Source organism: Orcinus orca, chromosome 7, assembly GCF_937001465.1.
Source record: "Orcinus orca chromosome 7, mOrcOrc1.1, whole genome shotgun sequence".
Lineage (NCBI taxonomy): Eukaryota > Metazoa > Chordata > Mammalia > Artiodactyla > Delphinidae > Orcinus > Orcinus orca.
In genome coordinates this window covers 26,904,941-26,918,876 of record NC_064565.1, presented here as the reverse complement: position 1 = coordinate 26,918,876, position 13,936 = coordinate 26,904,941, and the positions used below count along the sequence as shown (strand labels likewise).

General features: G+C 39.2%; 1 protein-coding gene and 1 non-coding gene across 7 annotated transcripts in view; one reads left to right on the top strand and one right to left on the bottom strand.

Moving 5' to 3' along the window:
* Window positions 1-13,936, top strand: part of ZRANB3 (zinc finger RANBP2-type containing 3) — a 264,853-nt gene that overhangs the window by 10,497 nt on the left and 240,420 nt on the right. The gene's annotated exons all lie outside the window — the stretch shown is intronic.
* On the bottom strand, window positions 11,048-11,154 carry LOC117199786 (U6 spliceosomal RNA). Its single transcript, XR_004481125.1, has one exon. It is a non-coding gene; the product is annotated as a U6 spliceosomal RNA (small nuclear RNA).

Sequence of the window (13,936 nt, the reverse complement as noted above, 5' to 3'; positions counted from 1 at the left end):
AATACTCCGTTGTATATATGTGCCACATCTTCTTTATCCATTCATCTGATGATGGACACTTAAGTTGTTTCCATCTCTGAGCTTTTGTAAATAGAGCTGCAATGAACATTTTGGTACATGAGTCTTTTTGAATTATGGTTTTCTCAGGGTATATGCCCAGTAGTGGGATTGCTGGGTCATATGGTAGTTCTATTTGTAGTTTTTTAAGGAACCTCCATACTGTTCTCCATAGTGGCTGTACCAATTCACATTCCCACCAGCAGTGCAAGAGTGTTCCCTTTTCTGCACACCGTCTCCAGCATTTATTGTTTCTAGATTTTTTGATGATGGCCATTCTGACTTATGTGAGATGATATCTCATTGTCGTTTTGATTTGCATTTCTCTAATAATTAATGATGTTGAGCATTCTTTCATGTGTTTGTTGGCAGTCTGTATGTCTTCTTTGGAGAAATGTCTATTTAGGTCTTCTGCCCATTTTTGGATTGGGTTGTTTGTTTCTTGTTATTGAGCTGCATGAGCTGCTTATAAATTTTGGAGATTAATCCTTTGTCAGTTGCTTCATATGCAAATATTTTCTCCCATTCTGAGGGTTGTCTTTTGGCCTTGTTTATGTTTTACTTTGCTGTGCAAAAGCTTTGAAGTTTCATTAGGTCCCATTTGTTTATTTTTCTTTCCATTTCTCTAGGAGATGGGTCAAAAAGGATCTTGCTGTGATTTATGTCATAGAGTGTTCTGCCTATGTTTTTCTCTAAGAGTTTGATAGTTTCTGGCCTTACATTTAGGTCTTTAATCCATTTTGAGCTTATTTTTGTGTATGGTGTTAGGGAGTGTTCTAATTTCATTCTTTTACATGTACCTGTCCAGTTTTCCCAGCACCACTTATTGAAGAGACTGTCTTTTCTCCATCATATATCTTTGCCTACTTTGTCATAGATTAGATGACCATAGATGCATGCGTTTATCTCTGTGCTTTCTATCTGGTTCCATTGCTGTATATTTCTGTTTTTGTGCCAGTACCATATTGTTTTGCTTCCCATAGCTTTGTAGTATAGTCTGAAGTCAGGGAGCCTGATTCCTCCAGGTCCGTTTTTCTTTCTCAAGATTGCTTTGGCTATTCGGGGTCTTTTGTGTTTCCAGACAAACATGAAATTTTTTGTTCTAGTTCTGTGAAAAATGCCAGTGGTAGTTTGATAGGGATTGCATTGAATCTGTAGATTGCTTTGGGTAGTAGAGTCATTTTCACAATGTTGATTCTTCCAATCCAAGAACATGGTATATCTCTCCATCTATTTGTATCATCTTTAATTTCTTTCATCAGTGTCCTATAATTTTCTGCATATAGGTCTTTTGTTTCCTTAGGTAGGTTTATTCCTAGATATTTTATTCTTTTTGTTGCAGTGGTAAATGGGAGTGTTTTCTTAATTTCACTTTCATATTTTTCATCATTAGTGTATAGGAATGCAAGAGATTTCTGTGCATTAATTTTGTATCCTGCTACTTTACCAAATTCATTGATTAGCTCTGGTAGTTTTCTGGTAGCATCTTTAGGATTTTCTATGTATAGTATCATGTCATCTGCAGACAGTGACAGCTTTACTTCTTCTTTTCCTATTTGAATTCCTTTTATTTCTTTTTCTTCTCCGATAGCTGTGGCTAAAACTTCCAAAACTCTGTTGAATAATAGTGGTGAGAGTGGGCAACCTTGTCTTCTTCCTGATCTTAGTGGAAGTGGTTTCAGTTTTTCACCATTGAGGATGATGTTGGCTGTGGGTTTGTCATATATGGCCTTTATTATGTTTAGGAAAGTTCCCTCTATGCCTACTTTCTGGAGGGTTTTTATCATAAATGGGTGTTGAATTTTGTTGAAAGCTTTTTCTGCATCTGTTGAGATGGTCATATGGTTTTTCTCCTTCAATTTGTTAATGTGTATCACATTGATTGATTTGCGTATATTGAAGAAACCGTGCATTCCTGGGATAAACCCCACTTGATCATGGTGTATCATCCTTGTAACGTGCTTTTGGATTCTGTTTGCTAATATTTTGTTGAAGATTTTTGCATCTGTGTTCATCAGTGTTATTGGCCTGTAGTTTTCTTTCTTTGTGATGTCTTTGTCTCGTTTTGGTATCAGGGTGATGGTGGCCTTGTAGAATGAGTTTTGGAGTGTTCCTCCCTCTGCTATATTTTGGAAGAGTTTGAGAAGGATAGGTGTTAGCTCTTCTGTAAGTGTTTGATAGAATTCACCTGTGAAGCCATCTGGTCCTGGGCTTTTGTTTGTTGGAAGATTTTTAATCACAGTTTCAGTTTCAGTGCTTGTGATTGGTCTGTTCCTATTTTCTATTTCTTCCTGGTTCAGTCTCGGAAGGTTGTGCATTTCTAAGAATTTGTCCATTTTTTCCAGGTTGTCCATTTTATTGGCATATAGTTGCTTATAGTAATCTCTCATGAACCTTTGTATTTCTGCAGTGTCAGTTGTTACTTCTTCTTTTTCATTTCTAATTCTATTGATTTGAGTCTTCTCCCTTTTCTTCTTGATGAGTCTGGCTAATGGTTTATCATTTTGTTTATCTTCTCAAAGAACCAGCTTTTAGTTTTATTGAACGTTGCTATCGTTTCCTTAATTTCCTTTTCATTTATTTCTAATCTGATCTTTATGATTTTTTTTCCTTCTGCTAACTTTGGGGTTTTTTTGTTCTTCTTTCTCTAATTGCTTTAGGTGTAAGGTTAGGTTGTTTGTTTGAGATGTTCCTTGTTTTTTAAGGTAGGATTATATTGCTATTAACTTCCCTCTTAGAACTGCTTTTGCTGCATCCCATAGGTTTTGGGTCGTCCTGTTTTCATTATCATTTGTTTCTAGGTATTTTTTGATTTCCTCTTTGATTTCTTCAGTGATCTCTTGGTTATTAAGTAGTGTATTGTTTAGCCTCCATGTGTTTGTATTTTTTACAGATTTTTTCCTGTAATTGATATCTAGTCTTATAGTGTTGTGCTTGGAAAAGATACTTGATACGATTTCAATTTTCTTAAATTTACCCAAAGCTTGATTTGTGACCCAAGATATGATCTATCCTGGAGAATGTTTCATGAACACTCGAGAAGAATGTGTATTCTGTTATTTTTGAATGGAATGTCTTATAAATATCAATTAAGTCCATCTTGTTTAATGTATCATTTAAAGTTTGTGTTTCCTTATTTATTTTCATTTTGGATGATCTGTCCATTGGTGAAAGTGGGATGTTAAAAGTCCCCTACTATGATTGTGTTACTGTCAGTTTCCCCTTCTGTGGCTCTTGGTATTTGCCTTATGTATTGAGGTGATCCTATGTTGTATGCATAAATATTTACAATTGTTATATCTTCTTCTTGGATTGATCCCTATATCATTATGTAGTGTCCTTTTTTGTCTCTTGTAATAGTCTTTGTTTTAAAGTCTATTTTGTCTGATGTGAGAATTGCTACTCCAGCTTTCTTTTGGTTTCCATTTGCATGGAATATCGTTTTGCACCCCCTCACTTTCAGGCTGTATGTGTCCCTAGGTCTGAGGTGGTCTCTTGTAGACAGCATATATACGGGTTTTGTTTTTCTATCCATTCAGCCAGTCAATGTCTTTTGCTTGGAGCATTTAATCCATTTACATTTAAGGTAATTATCGATATGTATGTTCCTATTACCATTTTCTTAATTGTTTTGGGTTTGTTATTGTAGGTCTTTTCCTTCTCTTGTGTTTCCTGCCTAGAGAAGTGCCTTTAGCATTTGTTGTAAAGCTGGTTTGTTGGTGCTTAATTCTCTTAGCTTTTGCTTGTCTGTAAAGATTTTAATTTCCCCGTCAAATCTGAATGAGATCCTTGCTGGGTAGAGTAATCTTGGTTGTAGGTTTTTCCCTTTCATCACTTTAAATATGTCCTGCCACTCCCTTCTGGCTTGCAGCGTTTCTGCTGAAAGATCAGCTGTTAACCTTATAGGGATTCCCTTGTGTGCCATTTGTTGTTTTTCCCTTGCTGCTTTTAATATTTTTTCTTTGTATTTAGTTTTTGATAGTTTGATTAATATGTCTTAGCGTGTTTCTCCTTGGATTTATCCTGTATGGGAATCTCTGTGCTTCCTGGACTTGATTAACTATTTCCTTTCCCATATTAGAGAAGTTTTCAACTATAATTTCTTCAAATATTTTCTCAGTCCCTTTCTTTTTCTCTTTTTCTTCTGGGACCCCTATAATTCAAATGTTGGTGCATTTAATGTTGTCCCAGAGGTCTCTGAGAATGTCCTCAATTCTTTTCATTCTTTTTTCTTTATTCTGCTCTGCAGTAGTTATTTCCACTATTTTATCTTCCAGGTCACTTACCCGTTCTTCTGCCTCAGTTATTCTGCTATTGATCCCTTCTAGAGAATGTTTAATTTCATTCATTGTTTTGTTCATCACTGTTTGTTTTCTCTTTAGTTTTTCTAGGTCCTTGTTAAACGTTTCTTGTATTTTCTCCATTCTATTTCCAAGATTTTGGATCATCTTTACTATCATTATTCTGAATTCTTTTTCAGGTAGACTGCCTAATTCCTCTTCACTTGTTAGGTCTGGTGGGTTTTTTCCTTGCTACTTCATCTGCTGTATGTTTCTCTGTCTTCTCATTTTGCTTGACTTACTGTGTTTGGGGTTTCCTTTTCGCAGGCTGCAGGTTCATAGTTCCCGTGCTTTTTGGTGTCTGTCCCTAGTGGCTAAGGTTGGTTCAGTGGATTGTGTAGGCTTCCTGGTGGAGGGCACTAGTGCCTGTGTTCTGCTGGATGAGGCTGGACCTTGTCTTTCTGGTGGGCAGCTCCATGTGTGGTGGTGTGTTTTGGGGTGTCTGTGGCCTTATTATGATTTTAGGCAGCCGCTCTGCTAATGGATGGGGTTGTGTTCCTTTCTTGCTAGTTGTTTGACATAGGGTGTCCTGCACTGTAGCTTGCTGGTCGTTGAGTGGAGCTGGGTCTTGGCATTGAGATAGAGATCTCTGGGAGATTTTCATCGCTTGATATTACGTGGAGCTGGGAGGTCTCTTGTGGACCAGTGTCCTGAATTTGGCTTACCTACCTCAGGCACAGCCCTGACGCCTGGCTGGAGCACCAAGACCCTGTCCTCCACACAGCTGAGAATAAAAGGGAAAAAAGAAAGAAAGAAAGAGAAAGATAAAATAAAATGAAATAAAATAAAGTAAAATAAAGTTAAAATTAAAAAGAAAAAAATGATTAAAAATTTTTTAAGTAATTAAAAAAAGAAAGAAAGAAAGAAGAGAGCAACCAAACCAAAAACCAAATCCACCAATAACAAATGCTAAAAACTATACTTAAAAAAACCCAAACAAACAAACAAAAAAGGACAGACAGAACCCAGGGCAAATGGTAGAAGCAAAGCTATACAGACAATATCACACACAGAGTCATACACATACACACTCATAAAAAGAGAAAAAGGGAAATAAATATATATATCGTTGCTCCCAAAGTCCACCTCCTCAATTTGGGATGATTCGTTGTCTATTCAGGTATTCCACAGATGCAGGATTCATCAAGTTGATTGTGGAGATTTAATCCGCTACTTCGGAGGCTGCTGGGAGAGATTTCCCTTTCTCTTCTTTGTTCGCACAGCTCCCGGGGTTCAGCTTTGAATTTGGCCCTGCCTCTGCGTGTAGGTCGCCTGAGGTCATCTGTTCTTTGCTCAGACAGGATGGGGTTAAAGGAGCAGCTGATTCAGAGGCTCTGGCTCACTCAGGCCAGTGGGAGGGAGAGGTACGGATTTCTGGTCGAGCCTGCGTCAGCAGAGGCTGGCGTGGTGTTGCACCAGCCTGAGGCATGCCCTGTGTTCTCCCGGGGAAGTTGTCCCTGCATCACGGGACCCTGGCGGTGGTGGGCTGCATAGGCTCCCGGGAGTGGTGGTAGAGGTGTGGATAGTGACCTGTGCTTGCAGGTGCTCCTTGGTGGCGGCTGCAGCAGCCTTAGCGTCTCATGCCCATCTCTGGGGTCCGTGCTGATAGCTGCGGCTCTTGCCCATCTCTGGAGCTCCTTTAAGCAGCGCTCTTAATCTCCTCTCCTTGCGCACCAGGAAACAAAGAGGCAGGAAAAAGTCTCTTGCCTCTTCGGCAGTTCCAAACCTTTTCCCGGACTCCCTCCCGGGTAGCTCTGGTGCACTGGCCCCCTTCAGGCTGTGTTCATGTAGCCAAGCTCAGTCTTCTCCCTGGGATCTGACCTCCGAAGCCAGAGCCTCAGCTCCCAGCCCCCGCCCGCCCTGGCGGGTGAGCATACAAGCCTCTTGGGTTGGTGAGTGCTGGTCAGCACTGATCCTCTGTGTGGGAATCACTCCGCTTTGCCCTCCGCACCCCTGTTGCGCTCTCCTCCATGGCTCTGAAGCTTCCCCCCTCCACCCTCCTGCAGTCTCCGCCCATGAAGGGGCTTCCTAGTGTGTGGAAACCTTTCCTCCTTCACAGCTCTCTCCCATTGGTGCAGGTCCCTTCCCTATTCTTTAGTCTCTTTTTTTTTTTTCTTTTGCCCTACCCAGGTACGTGGGGAGTTTCTTGCCTTTTGGGAGGTCTGAGGTCTATATCAGTGTTCAGTAGGTGTTCTGTAGGAGTTGTTACACAGTAGATGTATTTCTGATGTATTTTGGGGGAGGAAGGTGATCTCCAAGCCTTACTCTTCCGCCATCTTGAAACTCCCTCTGTTGGAAGATGTTTAATCACAGTTTGAATTTCATTACTTGTGATTGGTCTGTTCATATTTTCTACTTCCTCCTGGTTCAGTCTTGGAAGGTTATACCTTTTTAAGAATTTGTCCATTTCTTCCAGGTTCTCCATTTTATTGGCATAGAGTTGCTTGTAGTAGTCTTATATGATGCTTTGTATTTCTGCGGTCTCTGTTGTAACTTCTCCTTTTTCATTTCTAGTTTTATTGTTTTGAGTCCTATCCCTCTTTTTCTTGATGAGTCTGGCTAAAGGTTTATCAATTTTGTTTATCTTCTCAAAGAACCAGCTTTTAGTTTTATTTATCTTTGCTATTGGTTTTTTTGTTTCTATTTCATTTATTTCTGCTCTGATCTTTATGATTTCTTTCCTTCTACTTACTTTGGGTTTTGTTTGTTCTTCTTTCTCTAGTTCCTTTAGGTGTAAGTTTATATTATTTGTTTGAGATTTTTATTGTTTCTTGAGGTAGCCTTTCATTGCTACAAACTTCCCTCTTAGAACTGCTTTTGCTGCATCCCATAGTTTTTGGATCATCGCGTTTTCATTGTAATATGTCTCTAGGTATTTTTTGATTTCCTCTTTCATTTCTTCAGTGATCTCTTGGTTATTTAGTAACGTATTGTTTAGCCTCCATGTGTTTGTGTTTTTTCCGTCTTTTTCCATCTTTTTGATTTCTAATCTCATAGTGTTGTGGTCGGAAAAGATGCTTGACATAATTTCAATTTTCTTAAATTTACCAAGGCTTGATTTGTGACCCAAGATGTGATCTATCCTGGAGAATGTTCTGTGTTCACTTGAGATATGTATGTTCCTATTACCATTTTCTTGTTATTGGTTTGTTTTTGTAGGTCCTTTTCTTCTTTTGTGTTTCCCACTTAGAGAAGTTCTTTTATCATTTTTCGTAGAGCTGGTTTGGTGGTGCTGAATTCTCTTAGCTTTTGATCGTCTGTAAAGCTTTTGATTTCTCCATCGAATCTGAATGACATCCTTGCTGGGTAGAGTAATCTTGGTTGTAGATTCTTCCCTTTCATCACTTTAAATATATCATGCCACTCCCTTCTGGCTTGTTGAGTTTCTGCTGAGTAATCAGTTGTTACCTTATGGGAGTCCCCTTGTATGTTGTCATTTTTCCCTTGTTGCTTTCAGTAATTTTTCTTTGTCTTTAATTTTTGTCAGTTTGATTACTGTGTGTCTCGGTGTGTTTCTCCTTGGGTTTATCCTGCCTGGGACTCTCTGCACTTCTTGGACCTGGGTGGCTATTTCCTTTCCCATGTTAGGGAAGTTTTCGACTATAATCTATTCACATATTTTCTCTGGTCCTTTCTCTCTCTCTTCTTCTGGGACCCCTATAATGCGAATGTTTTTGCGTTTAATGTTGTCCCAGAGGTCTCTTAGGCTGTCTTCATTTCTTTTCATTCTTTTTCCATTATTCTGTTCTGCAACAGTGAATTCCACCTTTCTGTCTTCCAGGTCACTTATCTGTTCTTCTGCCTCAGATATTCTGCTATTGATTCCTTCTAGTGTAGTTTTCATTTCAGTTATTTTATTGTTCATCTCTGTTTGTTTGTTCTTTAATTCTTCTAGGTGTTTGTTCTTTAATCCTTCTAGGTCTTTGTTAAACATTTCTAGCATCTTCTTGATCTTTGCCTCCATTCTTTGTCTGAGGTCCTGGATCATCCTCACTATCATTATTCTGAACTCTTTTTCTGGAAGGTTGCCTATCTCTATTTCATTTAGTTGTTTTTCTATGGTTTTATCTTGTTCCTTCATCTGGTACAAAGTCCCCTGCCTGTTTATTTTGTCTATCTTTCTGTGAATGTGGTTTTCCTTCCACAGGCTGCAGAATTGTAGTTTTTCTTGCTTTTGTTGTCTGCCCTCTCCAGCAGGTTCTTACTAGTTATCTATTTTTTACATATTAGTGTACATATGTCAATCCCAGTCTCCCAATTCATTCCATCCCCCACCTGCCTGTCCTTGCTTTTAAAATAATTAGACATTAGATATGGCAGTTTTTTTAAAGCCACATTAGTGATTTCTAAAACATTATATAATTTTATAGTTTACTGAAATTGATCTTTTATCATTTTAGAATATTTAATTTTAGTAACAAAATGTGATTTTAATTTATCAAATTTAGTTTGTAGCTTACTGACTGACATTCCATAGCTATATCAGATAAAACATGTAAGCTGAATGTATACAGTTATGTAAGCATGAAGTATGTTTAGATATGAAATTTACAAGTCCCGATCAATTCTGAATAGTTTCTAAGACTGAGTATATGATTTTGTGTGTAATCGCTGAAGATATTTGAGTAGGTAAGAGTCATCTTCATTGACTACCTTTTTAAGCTCATAATCAAACTGTTGTTGTTGTTAGTCTGTGTGTAACTGAGCAGGACCCTATGGGGCCTTCCTGGGACAGACCGCTCCCCCATATCCTCTCCTTTAGCTCCTCTATGAAGTATCTATATAATAGTATCTGATACATGTTTCCTGAGCAAATGGAAGAAATTAACTACTTGATGACCATGAGTACATAGCCCCAGGCCTATAGGTGCCTAAGGATTGATAATGTTAACCCCTGTGACATGGCCCTGTTACTTCACCGTCAACCAATCAGAGAATTGTACATGAGCTGATCACATGCCCTGGGATGCCCCTCTGTCAGTGTGCCTTTAAAAATGCTTTGCTTAAACCCATGGGGATTTCAGGTGTTTTGAGCACTAGTTGCCCTGGACTACTTGCTTGATTCCCTACAGTAAATGCCATGCTTTCCTTCATCACAACCTGGTGTCAGTATATTGGCTTTACTGCATGTCAGCATGTGGACCCAAGTTTGGTTCGGTAACTTGTGGTTTTTGGATCCATGTAGAGGTGTCTAGTAGACCTCCATATTCACCATTTGTGGGAACTAGCAATTTATTCAAGCTAAATTTGTATTTCCAATAAGGAACTTGGAATTACTTGTGTTAATACTTGGTTACCTCTGTACTTACTTAACTTGGGAAAGGTATTTACTGGGGTTACTAGATTCTAGTCCTCCTCCCTCACCTCTGAACAGCTGCTTCCTATTATCAGTGGATGGAAGAAGAGAAGGAGTGAGTAATCAAATCTTTTGTCATAGGTCACCCAAGATTTAAGATATTTTATTTTTACAACATTTACTTGTGTCCATGTAGCTAAGTTGCCATAGTAATTAGGATCATTTCCACTAACAATTTTTGTTTGACTAGGATGAATTTATAAAACTGAATTATCTATATTAACTGAAATTGTTTTTTGGGGGGGTTTTTTTTTGGGTTTTTTTTGCGGTACACGGGTCTCTCACTGTTGTGGCCTCTCCCGTTGCGGAGCACAGGCTCCAGATGCGCAGGCTCAGTGACCATGGCTCACCGGCCCAGCTGCTCTGCAGCATGTGGGATCTTCCCGGAGCGGGGCACGAGCCCATGTCCCCTGCATAGGCAGGTGGACTCTCAACCACCACGCCACCAGGGAAGCCCTGAAATTGTTTTTAAGTTGAACAGAAGATTTGATTGTTACTATGTATTAGGAAGAATTTTCTGTAGTAGGCCTCGTTTCTAGCTTAGAACTTTCTATGGTATTCTAATACCCTAATATCCTAACGTGGGGCCTTCATCCATATACAATAAACTACCCTGTCTAATCTTAATCACTTTTCAAACTGTGTCCCCATTTTCCCTGCTATAACTTGAACTTGGCTTACAGTCTTTCTGTCTACCTACATTCTGACTTCTACATTCGAATGTACAGCCCAGCTGATGCAACATGTCAGTTTCTTAGTTCCTCGACTGCCATATCTCCTGTCAACTTTATTTCCACACTGGTTCAGCCATGTACTCCAGTGGTCCCACCTTATACTTTTTCATCTCTAGGAACTATTCTACCTCTAGACTGTCTAATCATGGTCCCCGTCCTTTGAAGTTTTAATATAACAAATAATATTGGGTGTATAGTGCCAGGTACTGCTCTAGGTGCATGGAATACACTAGGAAACAAAACAGACAGAAATGTCTGCTCTTACAAAACTTATGCCTTAGTGGGGAGAGACAATAAACAAAACCCATAATAAATATGTAATTTTATAGTTTTTACAAGTTGATGAATGTTATCAAGAAAGAAAAAGTAGAACAGGGGAGATATAAAAGGGAGTTCAATTTTTTTCTGTTTTTTTGTTTTACAAAATTTTAACTTTTATTCTCAAACAACTTAAGACTTATTAGAAGGTCCCAAGAATTGTGCAAAGGACTCCCATATGTCGTCAACCCAGAATCAAATGTTGTTAATATTTTGCCACATTTACTTTAAAATTTTCTCTCAAAAATATGTAACACTTTATGAATTTGTGTGTCATGCTTGTGCAGGGGCCATGCTAATGTCCTCTGTATTGTTCTAATGTTAGTGTATGTGCTGCCCAAGCAAGCACGAGAGTTGCAATTTTAAATAAGGTGGTCAAGTTAAGTGTTCATTGAGAAATTGATATTTCAGGAAAGACTAGAAGGAAGAAAGGGAAGTAGCCATGCAGATATGGGGGCAGTGCAGGAGCAGGGAGAGTGGTTTAGGTAGATGGACCAGCTAGTATGGAGTTTGACAGAAAGGAAAAAGTGAGGTAGAGAGGTAATAGGAATAGGGTAATAGGTGATTGGCAGATTGTAGAAGGGCTTATAAACCATTCATAGAGCTTTTCCCCAGTATAATCAGGAGCCACTGAGGACTTCTGAGAAGTGATATGATCAGACTTACTTTTTTAACTAGGAGGTAGAGGTGGAGGTGGTAGGGAATGGTGGGATTCTGGGTTTATTTTGAAGGTAGAGCCAACAGGAGATGCTGATGGATTAGATGTGCAGCATAAGACAAACAGTGAAGTCAAGGAGTTGGTGTGAGCCACTGGAAGGATAGGAGGGGGAAGGCCCTGGATGGAATATAGTTTGAGAGAAAGATCTGGAGTTCATTTTGGTCATATTAAGTTTGAGAGGCCCATTAGACTGCTAGGTAGGTATGTCTGTTTAAATATAGGAACAAATCTGAAGTTCAGGAGAGGTGTGATCTCCATATATAAATGTGGGAGTCATTGGCATAGAGGTAGTATTTAAAAGCCATGAAACTAATGAGATCTCTAAAGGACAGATCAGAGGATACTAAAACCTGAGCCCTGGTACACTCTAAGAGGACAGGGAGATGAGGAAGAACCAGGGAAAGTTTAGACTGAGGAGGAATGATGTAGGATAAAATCCATGAGGACGCGGTGTTCTAGAATCTAAGTGAAAAAAAAGTCATTTAATGAGGAGGGAATGATTTCCTGGTAGGTCCAGTAAGATGAAGACTGAGAATTCCTTCCTGCTGTCTTCCTTTTACTTCCAATTCAGGGCATTTGTATGTTAAGAAACCTTCCAAACCCCCAAATTTGAAAACTGAGTTCCTCTTATATGTTCCCTCAACACCTAGTATCAATACATTTTCTATAGTATTTCTTCAAAATTGCATCTGTGTTCTATGTTATTATATATCCAGAGCCTAGTGCAATGTCTGTATCATGTAAACACTCAAATATATTTTTGTTGAATACATGAAAGAATGAAATTCATTAAATGGTTATTTTTTAAGTGTAATTCTTTACAGGGCAAATATTCTGACTTTTTAAAACAATTTTTTAAAATTTATATTTGGCTGTGTTGGGTGTTCGTTGCTGTGCGTGGGCATTCTCTACTTGTGGCAATTGGGGGCTACTCTTGGTTGCGGTGTGCGGGCTTCTCATTGCAGTGGCTACTCTTGTTGCAGAGCCCAGGCTCTAGGTGTGTGGGCTTCCATAATTGTGGCGCCCAGGCTTCAGTAGGTGTGGCTTGCAGACTTCTAGAGCGCAGGCTCAGTAGTTGTGGTGCTCGGGCTTAGTTGCTCTGTGGCATGTGGGATCTTCCGGATCAGGGCTTGAACCTGTGTCCCCTGCATTGGCAGGCGTATTTCCAACCCCTGCACCATCAGGGAAGTCCTCTGACTATTTAAAATAGATATTTTCACTGGGATTTAGTCCTGAAGCAGAGATGGAGCATTCTTGTGTTAAAAAGGGAGCAAAGACCCAGTTAGATGTCTTACCTCTGCCACTAGCTGCATGATCTTCTTGGAGTTTTATCTCTTTGGTCCTCATTTTCCAAAACTTTTAGATTCATTGGTATGGGTTAAGCCAGTGTGTTGCTTTTTCCATTTTTTAAGATTAAAGTTTTAATTTTGAGATCATTGTATATTCATATGCTGTTGTGAGAAATAATGCAAAGAAATAATGCAGGTACAATCCTGGGTACCCTTCACCTAGTTTCCCCCAATGGTAATGTCTTGTAAAACTATAACACAATATCACCAGCAGAATATTGACACCATCAAGATAGAGAAAATTTCCATCCCACAGGGATCCCTCATGTTGCCTTTTTAGAGTCACAACCTCTTCTCTCCTTCCCTACCTTAACCCCTGGCAACTACTAATCTTTTCTACAATTTTGTCATTTCAAGAATGTTATATAGGGCTTCCCTAGTGGCTCAGTGGTTGAGAGTCCGCCTGCCAATGCAGGGGACACGGGTTCGTGCCCCAGTCCGGGAAGATCCCACATGCTGCGGAGCAGCTGGGCCCGTGAGCCATGGCCGCTGAGCCTGCGCGTCCAGAGCCTGTGCTCCGCAGCGGGAGAGGCCACAACAGTGAGAGGCTGGGTACCACACAAAAAAAAACAATAACAGAATTATCTCCTCAAAGTACATAATTTCCCTCACCAGCCATTTGCTTATTTCCAAAATAAACTTCTTGGTAGTATATTTTAACAATATTTGATTCTCCTCAACACAGTTCCATTGTTTACTTAAGAATGCAATAGTAAATTCCTATTGAATTTACCTTGTTCCCAGTAGATTACACAAATGCCATCTTTAGCTTAAAATCTTAAAAGATTGAGAAAACTTTTCTTTATTCTCTTGTCAAGTGTTGCTTATCAGGATAACTGCTTAGAAAATGAGTTCTCCTAAATTTGCTTTCGCTAAATCTCCTTAGCCAATAGTTATTGTGTTGATTATTTTAGTAACATGATATTAAAAGTTATATATTGCTGGTTCCACCTTAATGCCCCCCAACCTTACTAAAAGTAAACTAGTATGTATAGATTGAATAAAACCTTTTTTGCTGAACTTCTAACCTAAATCCTCTACAGTTTTCATGATTAGAAAGATAT